This window comes from Pseudochaenichthys georgianus, chromosome 15, assembly GCF_902827115.2.
Source record: "Pseudochaenichthys georgianus chromosome 15, fPseGeo1.2, whole genome shotgun sequence".
NCBI lineage: Eukaryota > Metazoa > Chordata > Actinopteri > Perciformes > Channichthyidae > Pseudochaenichthys > Pseudochaenichthys georgianus.
This window is the reverse complement of record NC_047517.1, coordinates 10,368,700-10,378,777: the sequence shown is the minus strand read 5'-3', so window position 1 is coordinate 10,378,777 and position 10,078 is coordinate 10,368,700. Positions and strand designations below refer to the sequence as shown.

At 41.6% G+C, this 10,078-nt stretch overlaps 1 pseudogene; it reads left to right on the top strand.

The window, feature by feature from the left end:
- The first annotated feature begins 8,614 nt into the window (after positions 1-8,614).
- Positions 8,615-9,640, top strand: LOC117459988 (zygote arrest protein 2.S-like; annotated as a pseudogene).
- Positions 9,641-10,078: the final 438 nt, after the last annotated feature.

The following is a 10,078-nucleotide window of genomic DNA, read 5'->3' as shown; positions in this document are numbered from 1 at the left end:
GCTGCGCGCATTGCACTGTGAACGCTACATCTTTCCCTAACCTAACACCCGGAGTGGAGACCCCCACCTCCCCCACCATTGTCCGAACCGACCCATCTGACTCTTACCCCAACTCTACGACTGCCACACAGCTGATATCCTTCGTCTTGACCTTCTACCAAACTCAACTTTTCCAACATACAAACACAAAATCCATACTTCCAGAACCACCGAATATTGTCGGTTGCAAAAAGAACAAGAGTTTAAATGTTTTCCTCATCCACTCCCGGTATAGCAATCACAGACCCCTTACCTCAAACACAATACAGACAACATTACAATAATTGAAGAAATTAATTCATAATCCACACAGTATAGCGGCTTACCCTGCTCTCGGTTTCTTTTCCCCACAATCATTTCCTTCATCATTTGCCACAAACATTACATTGGAGAGACCGGATATTCTATTATCTCCCAATTTAAACAACATTGGAGAAGGTAAACCCCCCTGGTTTCCAATTTACAGCCCCAGCCATTCAGCCACTTTGTGTGTCAGGCCTTGAGGCCAATGACCATTCGACCGTTGGGCGGGAAGAATCTGGATAAGAGAACTTGGCACTACCACGCCTAAGGGGCTGAATGATTACCGCTTGACAGCCCCCCACAGAGCCGCCTCTTCCCCTGCCCCTAATCGAAATAATGGCCTCTGCCTGGAGCCTTGGTCCTCCACCTGTAGACTCAGCTTGCATCTTCTTACATCCACCCTATGGTGTGCCTGGTCCCTAACCCTGTATGCTAAACCAGCTACCCCACTCCCCCTTATATGAAGGTAGATATGGTGCAAAATGTGAGTGTGTAAAACCTGATGTGAGCACTTGCAGAAAAAAAGTCTGAGCTTGTGTGCATACATTTACACTTGTATAACATATCCACGTATCTGTGAACCACATTTAAAGTCACAGAAAGAAAAAAAAGTGTTGTAGCTTGTGGAAAAAAATGAACTTAGTGATGAAATGTTCACTTGCAGACTTGTGTGTGACTGACCCGAGCTTGTGCCTCGTCGTTCTGATAGCTCCGCCCCTTCGCTCCAACCGCCCTCCCTCCCCCAAATCTACAGGTGAAAATTACTTTAGCGACACATTCATCGCATCGACACAGGCCGCAGATTCGTCGATTTATAAAAAAAAAAAAAAAAAATTGAACTTATTTTCATTACGTAGTACAGGTACTATGTAACAAAACGGTTTCTCTGCATTTGACCCATCCTAGTGTTAGGAGTAGTGGGCTGACATTATGTACGGCGCCCGGGGAGCAGTGTAGGGAACGGTGCCTTGCTCAGGGACACCTCGGTAGCACTTGGTCTTTCCGGGACTTGAACTGGTGACCTTCCAGTTGCCAAGCCAAGTCCCTATGGACTTCGCCACCACCGTCACAGAGCAGATTTGTGAAGTTGTAATCACTGATTTGAGAGGTTGTAATAACCAAGTTGCAGTTGTAATGGAAAATATATTTTTCTGCAAGTGAATATTTCATCATTAAGTTAATTTATTTTCTACAAGCTACAAAACTTTTTTTTTTTCTGTGACTTCAAATGTGGTTCACAGATACGTGGATATGTAGTGCACACAAGCTAGTAAGGTGCTCACATCAGGTTTTACCAGCTCTCAAATGTTGCACCATATCTACCTTCATACCTTATAGCTTCTATCTGGGGTCCCCCATCCCAATATACCCACCAGATTATCACTGCAGTTGACCAGAACCCACAGGACATACAATTAAACAATTAGACAACAATAAACAAGCAACATGTTGCAGATTAAAACAGGCCCTATAGTTCCAGACAGGCGATGACAGAATCCAAATACTGTTGAGAAATGCAGTCTCTTTTTGCCTGCTAACCTCCACCCGCCGTAGAGACCACTTTCAATTCAAAGATTCAAAGGTTTTATTGTCATATGCAGAAAGCTACAGTGTAGAAATGGCAATTATATTATTCTGACCTGAGCTCCTCCAACAATGCAACATATATAATGAAATACAAAAATACAATATAGAAAGTAATGCAAAAAGTCTATATACATGTCAATAGAATATGGGATATGTACAAGAACAGAATATGAAATTAAATGATGTAAATTAAGACAAAATTAAATACGGTTGATTGCGTTGATAACTATTTATATAAATTAGTATATTGCAAGATGACAACAGGAATGTTTATCAGGGCACTTAACAGAGCTCTTCACTCACTCCGGTCCTCCAAAATAAAATTATTATTTATTTTTCCTGGAAAAGAAGTACCTTCTCCAGGTCTAAGTATCGCATAGTTCATTGATTGCTTGTCATGCACCACATATGTGAGTTAAGGTGGTCATTGGAAAGAGATCAGAGATCAATTGAAAGGCCACTGCAAGGTATAAATCTTGTTAACAGTGTTCACATGTTTTGAATCAAACCCTTTAATTTGCTGTTGGATACACGCCAGTAGCCTGTAAATCCTTTTCACTCTGCTTCAGTGCTTTCATTATATAAAAGGATGTCTATATGGAGTTGAATGTTTCTACTTTCTCATATTTTGAAAAAAGTCACTAAATATGTTTATGTGTGTAAAAAAGCAATTATATATGTATGTATATGTATGTATGTATATGTATGTATTATGTGATGGCTCTCTTATGTGCATTAAAGGTGCAACAATTAACCATTTAAGTAAGTTTAATAGACATTATGCTGTTTTTGTAGCCCTTTGTCATTGCTTTAAAAGGAGGAATTATTATATTCAACCCATTAAATCCTAATTTATTTACGTTTTACACAACGTCCCATCTTTGAGTTTGTAATTGGGGTTTGTATAAAATGACTACCAATTACAAATAGAACGTTCACATCCTATTGTTAGTAAATCATTATAGAGTACATGAACAAACAGAATAGTTTTTCTGAAGGTTAAGGGTTATTTACATAACTCTTAACCTCTCTTTTATGGCAATTGAGTTGTTGCAGTTCTATACCAAGAATAAAAGTAATATGATTTCTAAAGGTTACTGAGGGATTTGTCACTCATATTCATATGGCTATGGCCTGCTCTCTGCCTGGTCCCACTTTGCAACTAGGCTAAAATGTGGCAAAGGCAATGAATCAGGTTAAACATATCTGACTCAATCTGGGTCATAACAGCTGTTTTAGGGATAAATGGCTGAAATGGCTCGTGTTCCACCACAAGGGTCCATCTTCAAAAGTCAAAATCACTTGTCTTACTGTTATTAAAAATAAATAATATATCACACAAACAAGCACAGGGAAGATTAGAGGACCAATAAGAACTTTCTAGGAATTATTTTTCTTTTAAGTCTGTCTCGCCTTCTATTTTTGTTCCTTTATGTATTTGTCTGTCGTGTCTGCCATAGCCTAAAACAAATGTTTTCAGTATGACAATGTGAAAGAAGCAATGTTTCTGGCACTTCCTGTCTCATCCTTGTTTAGAGCCTACAGTATAATTATTTTTCTTAAATTTAGATCATGGCACAATTCTATTAGCTCATTACTCTTTGATGTCAACATTTAGCCGATGAAGAATTCCTCCATGTGCTTAAGATACAATTCAGATGATAATATCCATTAAAATACTTGAAATCTGCTTATTCATTGTTGTATATTAAAAATAACTCTATATCCAAAGATAAGTCAAGACTTAAAGATGGATAAACGAAAATGTGTTTGTGGATGTTGAACATGGTGTTAAAAAAAACTGCTGATTCTACTCAATACAATATATTTTGTGAGAGAAGAGTCTCACAATCGTTTAACTCCAAATCAAATGTCTTGTATGCCAACATCAGACGTTTATTTATCCCAGTTAAGGTATTGTCTCATTGCATTTAGGTCCTTCATATAGTACTGAAAATGTGTATTTTATGTCATATAAAAGGATTTTTTTCAACAGGAACACCAATGGTCAGGGTCCGCCAGATGAAGCAAGGCAAGTTTATTTATATAGCACCTTTCAACACAAGGCAATTCAAAGTGCTTTACAAAAAATGAAAGACATTAAGAAAATGGCATTTAAAATCAGTCATTAAAAAGCAAAGATAATAAAATAAACATTAAAAGAAAAAATACATGGATAGATAGATAGAGAGATAGATAGTTATAGATAGATCGATCGATAGATAGATAGATAGATAGTTATAGATAGTTATAGATAGAGAGACACTTTGCACATAACTCACGGTAGTGTGACAACCCTGTGGTTGTCCACCAGTTGGTGCTGCTGTAACCTGTGTGTTTGTTGTAATCAGCAGTGATGGGACCCACCTGTGGCGCTGATTCCAGGATATAAGAGGGCTGCAGAACAGGCTCTCGGTCTCTCTCAGCTGCCCTGCTCGGTGCAGCAGGACACCGCTCCTTTGTTCTATTTCATTGTTGTTTGTAACCACTGTGTTACATAAAATAAATGATTGTTTTGGGCAACTCCGGTGTGGAACTGTTGTCCTTATGTTACAAGCAGAGCCAGCTTGTAACATATGGGGGCTCGTCCCATCCAAGAACCAGGTGATAGTTGTTTACTTGATTTGTTTTACTTGATTGTGTAGACAGTTTGTTCCTGGTGTGGGGCATTAAGGAGGAGCTTTGGAATTACCTTTCCTGATAGGCATAAGCAACATCTCCTTCAGGGGAGCTTGTTGGTTTGTTGTTTTTGTTTGTTGTTTTTTGTGCATAAACATGATTCGACATTTTTTTGTCATGGGTACACGTCCGTGGCTGTCTTGGTGAGTAACAGCTTCGCTGGGGCTTTACCGGGTCATTGGGTAAGTGTTTAAAACACCTGTTGTGGCATGCATGAAGACTAGGGTGAGACAAGATGGCTAGTATTGGGTAGGCAGTTAGCTAGGGGAGAGGTATTCCAGAGTGAAACAAAAATATATATATATTTTTAGGTGTCTGTGCACCGGGTTCAAGGGAGTTTGCATAATCATGGCTACATTGACAGATTTTGTGAAGTGTCCCTGTGTGGAACTACTAGAAACATGTACTAAAGACCAACTGTTAAAAATTGCAAAGCAGGGTCGTTAAGACACCATAGTGACTATGTTACAGGCCCAGTTGATACTGCAAGAAGTTCTGCCAGCAGAGGCTGTCGATGATGGCTCCGAGGAGGAGTTGACGAAGGCAGATATAGATCCAGAGCGGCAGAGAAGTGCAGGTTTTTCTTTGTTTGACTTTGAAATGACATTTGAACAGAGAAAGGAAATAATGCTGCTGCAGTACCAACAAGACAGTGAACGTCTCGCTCGTGAGGACAGGGCTAGAGCTTGTGACCAGGAAACTGAGATGGAGCGTGTAAGGTTAACTACAGTGGTGCGGGAAGCTGAATGGCAACAAGAGCGTTAGAAGTTGGACCTCATCCAAGAGGGTAAGCTTTCTTCTGGGGTGTCCCCAGCTACTTTTGATGTAGCTTATAACTTGAGGTTGTTACCGGAATTCGAGGAGAAGACTGTAGATTCTTTTTTTGGACTTTTTGAGCGACTTAGCCAAAGACGACAGTGGTCTGATTCAGAGAAAACATTGCCGTTACCGTTTGTGTTAACTGGTAGGGCTCAAGAAGCATTTTCTGCATTAAGTATGGCTGACAGTGAAGATTACTTAAGCATAAAGACTGCAGTGCTAAAAGCTTATGAGTTGGTGCCTGAGGCCTACCGTCAGCAGTTCAGGAAGCTAAGGAAGTCAGAAGCACAGACCTATGTGGAACTTGTTCGGGAGCTGACGATGAAATGTAATCGGTGGGTCACGGCTTCCGAAGTAGTAAATCTTAATGATTTGAGGGAACTGTTCCTTCTTGAACAATTAAAAGATATTCTTCCAGAACGTGTTGCTACGTACCTGAATGAGAATAAAGTTAAACATGTAACAGACGCCGGGGTGTTAGCTGATGAATACATGTTAACACACAAGATTCATTCAGGGGAGAGATTTGACTGGGGAGCAGAAATAACTGGTCTGGTGACCCCAGATGTAAAGTAGATCCAAGTACTTGCTACTTTTGTTTGGGTAAAGGACACCAGAAAAAGGAATGCCCAGTACTTGCAAAAACCAAGGGACTCCAAAATGTTCAGTTTCCCAGGCCTGTTGTCCTTGCAGCTTCTCCCCACAAGGTTGCTAGGGATGACGCTATAGCTGCGGTTAAACTCTATACAGTGGTGGTTCTAGACCAATTTGACTGGGGGGGGGGGCAATGGGGGGCCAGTTATTTTCTGAGGGGGGCACAATAAATGCAGGACGAAAAGGAGAACTAGACAGTATGAAGTAATTGGGCATAAGAAAACAATGCAATACAGTTATTGGTATTTGTTTCAGGACACTTATTTATTTCAGATAGATCTTAGTTATTACTGTTAGCTTCAGCTTAAGTTATAGTACCATTTTTGCACTAACACCATATCATATTTATATAAAAATAAAGGCAATGAACAGTTACATCTCTACTTTACATAAGGGTGTCTGCATCCCAGGCTGTTGTTTCCTTCCCAAAATCTCACATTACAGCAACAAAATCTTGCGGTTTTTGGCAAACCGATCAACAAGTTTACGCAACAAGAGTACCAGAAAATATACATTTTTAAATCCACAGAAAAGGATTTAATGTAAAAGTCTACAAATCTTAAATGTTGACTTTAAATGAAATAAAATACATGGATATAGATAGAAAACATAGATTTCAGATGTATTATTTCCCATAAGCACAGACACGTAGGCTATTTAACAAACATGAAGACTGAATACAGAATGCACACCTGTTCTGCACGCGCACTAATCAGTTTCGTCTATTCCGTCACATTTCTAATAAACGTGATATCTGGAAAACACACAGATTTACATATAAAAATAAAGGCAATAAACAATTACATAAGGGTGTCTGCATCCCAGGCTGTAGTTTCCTTCCCAAAATGTCACATTACAGCAACAAAATCCTGCGGTTTTTGTGATTTTTGGCAAACCGATCAACAAATAAGTCAAGATTCAAAGCCTTTGACCTCCTTGACTCAATACTAAGAAGACCCAGATTGCTCAGTCTCTCATCAGTTATGGTGGATCTGAGAGAAGTTTTGACCAGCTTCAATGTAGAAAAACTACGCTCACAGGAAGTAGAACTGAGTCTGAAGAGCTCAAAAAACACTTCTTTATAAAGGCTCAATGAACTGAACAAGCTCCACTGTACTATCAGGTATCTGCATCCCAGTCTTTATTTTCCTATCTACAATTCTGCTGAACTGATGTAGCTCATGCCCCAAGTCCTCAATATTTGCATCATACAACTGAGCAAATGAAAACAGAGTTGTCTCCTTCAGAAATGCATTACTTTTGGGGTTAAGAGCTTGGATGCTATGCATCATGTCACAGTGTGTGTTTGAAAACTGTCTATTAAGCTCATTGAGCATCTGATCAATGACAGGGTAGAAAAAGGCTGTACGAAACCCGTGTTTATCTTGTTCTGTCTCTCTCTGTCCAACAGTAGTCAGTACGAAGCTTTCAGCAAGTTTAGAGCTCAGTCGTTTTTATCGTTTTGCTGCTGGCTGTATTGCAGTATCACATTGCTCAGAAATATTTAACACTTCATCCCACAAGTTATCAAAAAATGACTCCTGCCTGAAGTCATTCAATGTCTGAACTAAAGATCCAACTAAATCCACAGCCTTTGAAAGGTCAATGGATGAAGACTGTAACATGTCAGAGAGAAATGTTGTTTCTGCAAACACTTTACGGAGTGTTACAAGATGCACAATGAATTCTAGATCCAACTGTGCCAGCAGACCACGTGCCTCAATAGATCTCTCACCATTGCGTTCTTGGGCTATGTCTTGCAGTACTCGCTTAAGGACCGGTAATCTATCCATAATGTTAATGTTTCCATTATGCTACAATGATGGGGAGTTGTCTTTTCTCTTACTGTGCCACAGAACAACACAAACACTTGTATTTTTATTGTTATTATTTTTAAAGTAAAGTAACTTGTTAGTTACTTTTATAATTTAGTAACTAATAAAGTAAGTTGTTACTTTTTTGAGAGCAGTAACTATAACTATTACTAGTTACTTTTTAAAAGTAACTTGCCCAACACTGGTAACAAATCATCATTTTTTTTAATTTGTTTCACTTTTCATTTTTAGGGGAGCCACAGGGGGGTCATAGGCCAGTGTTAGGGGGGTCATAGGCCCCCCCTAGAACCGCCCCTGACTCTATACTACCCCGCAACCAGTTGCTGCTGCGGTTTCTAACTACGGACCAGCCCTGCAAGAGGTGAAACCTCGCCCCTCCCAGTTGGCAGATGAAATTGATCCAGGGTATGCCCCTCTCATACGAGAGGGTTATGTGTCTTTGAAAGGAAGTGAAAACAAATTCCTTGTTAAGATACTGAGAGACACAGGTGCTATTGATTCTTACATAACTGAGGGTGTTCTTCCATTTTCCTCGGTAACGGACACTGGAAGTGGTGTATTGTTCAAGAGAATGGGGATGCAGTTGTTGTCTGCTCCAAAGCATCGGTTGGTGTTGTCCTGTGATTTACGGCAGGGTGAGGTTGCCATGGGAGTCCGGCCATCTTTGCCTGTTCCGGGAGTGGCAGTCATCCTCGGACATGACTTGGCTGGCGGCAGAGTGTGGCCTGATGGGCCTCTTTCGCCAGTGGTGTCCTCTAAGCCAGTGAGGGGCGAGCTTGCTGACCCTGAGAAGAAGCTGACAAAGGTAGTTCCAGCTTGTGCAGTAACACGAGCCCAGACCTATAAAGCACAAGATAAAAAAAGTCATTTCTGAGAATATTGTTTTGGCGCTACCTGTTGTTCCATTGTCTGTCTCTCGTAGTGAATTGGCAAAGAAGCAGCAGGAGGATCCAACTTTGCAGGAGCTTTTGTTCCAGGTTCACCCCAGTTTACCAGTCCCACTGAGGAAAGTCATCACCAAAGAGTCCGGCGTGCAGGTGAATGTCAAAGTGGATAAAACCGTGCAGTGCTCGCTGGGTCCTAAAACGCTGTTCTGCTCAGAGGGAGTGCCCCTGTCAAAGTCCCCCAAGAGCCCGGGGCTGGTTAAAGCAGAGGGGAAGGCCCCGTACTGCACTACACTGGTGAGCCACATGCGCTTCCTGCGGCCTGTGTCAATCTACTCCCCCGTGTTTGACCGCAGGATCTCCAGGAAGAAACTCAGCTATGCGGATGAAAGTGAAGGAGAAGCCGACGAATGCGTGGATCACGTTGAGTCAGGGCATGAATGTGAGAAGGGTGACAGTGGCGAAGAGGACACCGGGAAGGACTTCAAGACAACTTTCCACAGGTCTACAAAGGGGTCCAGCTTTCAGTTCCTGGAGCAGAGGTATGGCTTTTTCCACTGCAAGAAATGCAACATCCGGTGGGAGAGTGCGTATGTTTGGTGCATCTCTGGAACCAGTAAGGTGTACAACAAGCAGCTCTGCCGGAAGTGTCAGGTTGGGTTTAACCCCTACCTGGTGGAGCCCATCCTCTGCAAGGACTGCTCTCAGACTACCTGCAACTGTGAGAAGAAGCTGCGGCACATTAACATGAAGAGGCCTCACCGCCAGGACCTGTGTTGTCGCTGAAAGGGCTCGAGGTTGTCCTGCGACGCCACCTACAGCTTCAAATACCTCGTCTGAGCTGCCCTGCATGTTCGCTAACTCGTCTTGACGTGAAGTGACGATGATGATGATGATGACGCGACGTCATCAGCTCGCGTATCACAGAAGGCAAACACCGTAGAGTGAACGTGTGGAGCTCACACGAGAGAGAAAACACCAAGATGAAAAAATCTAATCCATCTCTTTACCGACGAACATTTCTGCTAAAGACCGGGCAAAGCAGTTCCCCGATGTCTTGCACGAAAGTGGGGGGAAACTATTCTGCACCCCGTGCAACTGTGTTGGAGCATAAGAGAACATCGACAGTGACGACCCACTTTGATTCATTCAAACATTCGAAAATGTTTTCTGCTGCTGCGGACAAGAAAGCCAAACAACTCACGTTCACCGAGGCATCAACCTCCAAAACCCTTTCGAGGGCTACAAGAAACGAGGTGAGAAGCCTACAAGATTGAA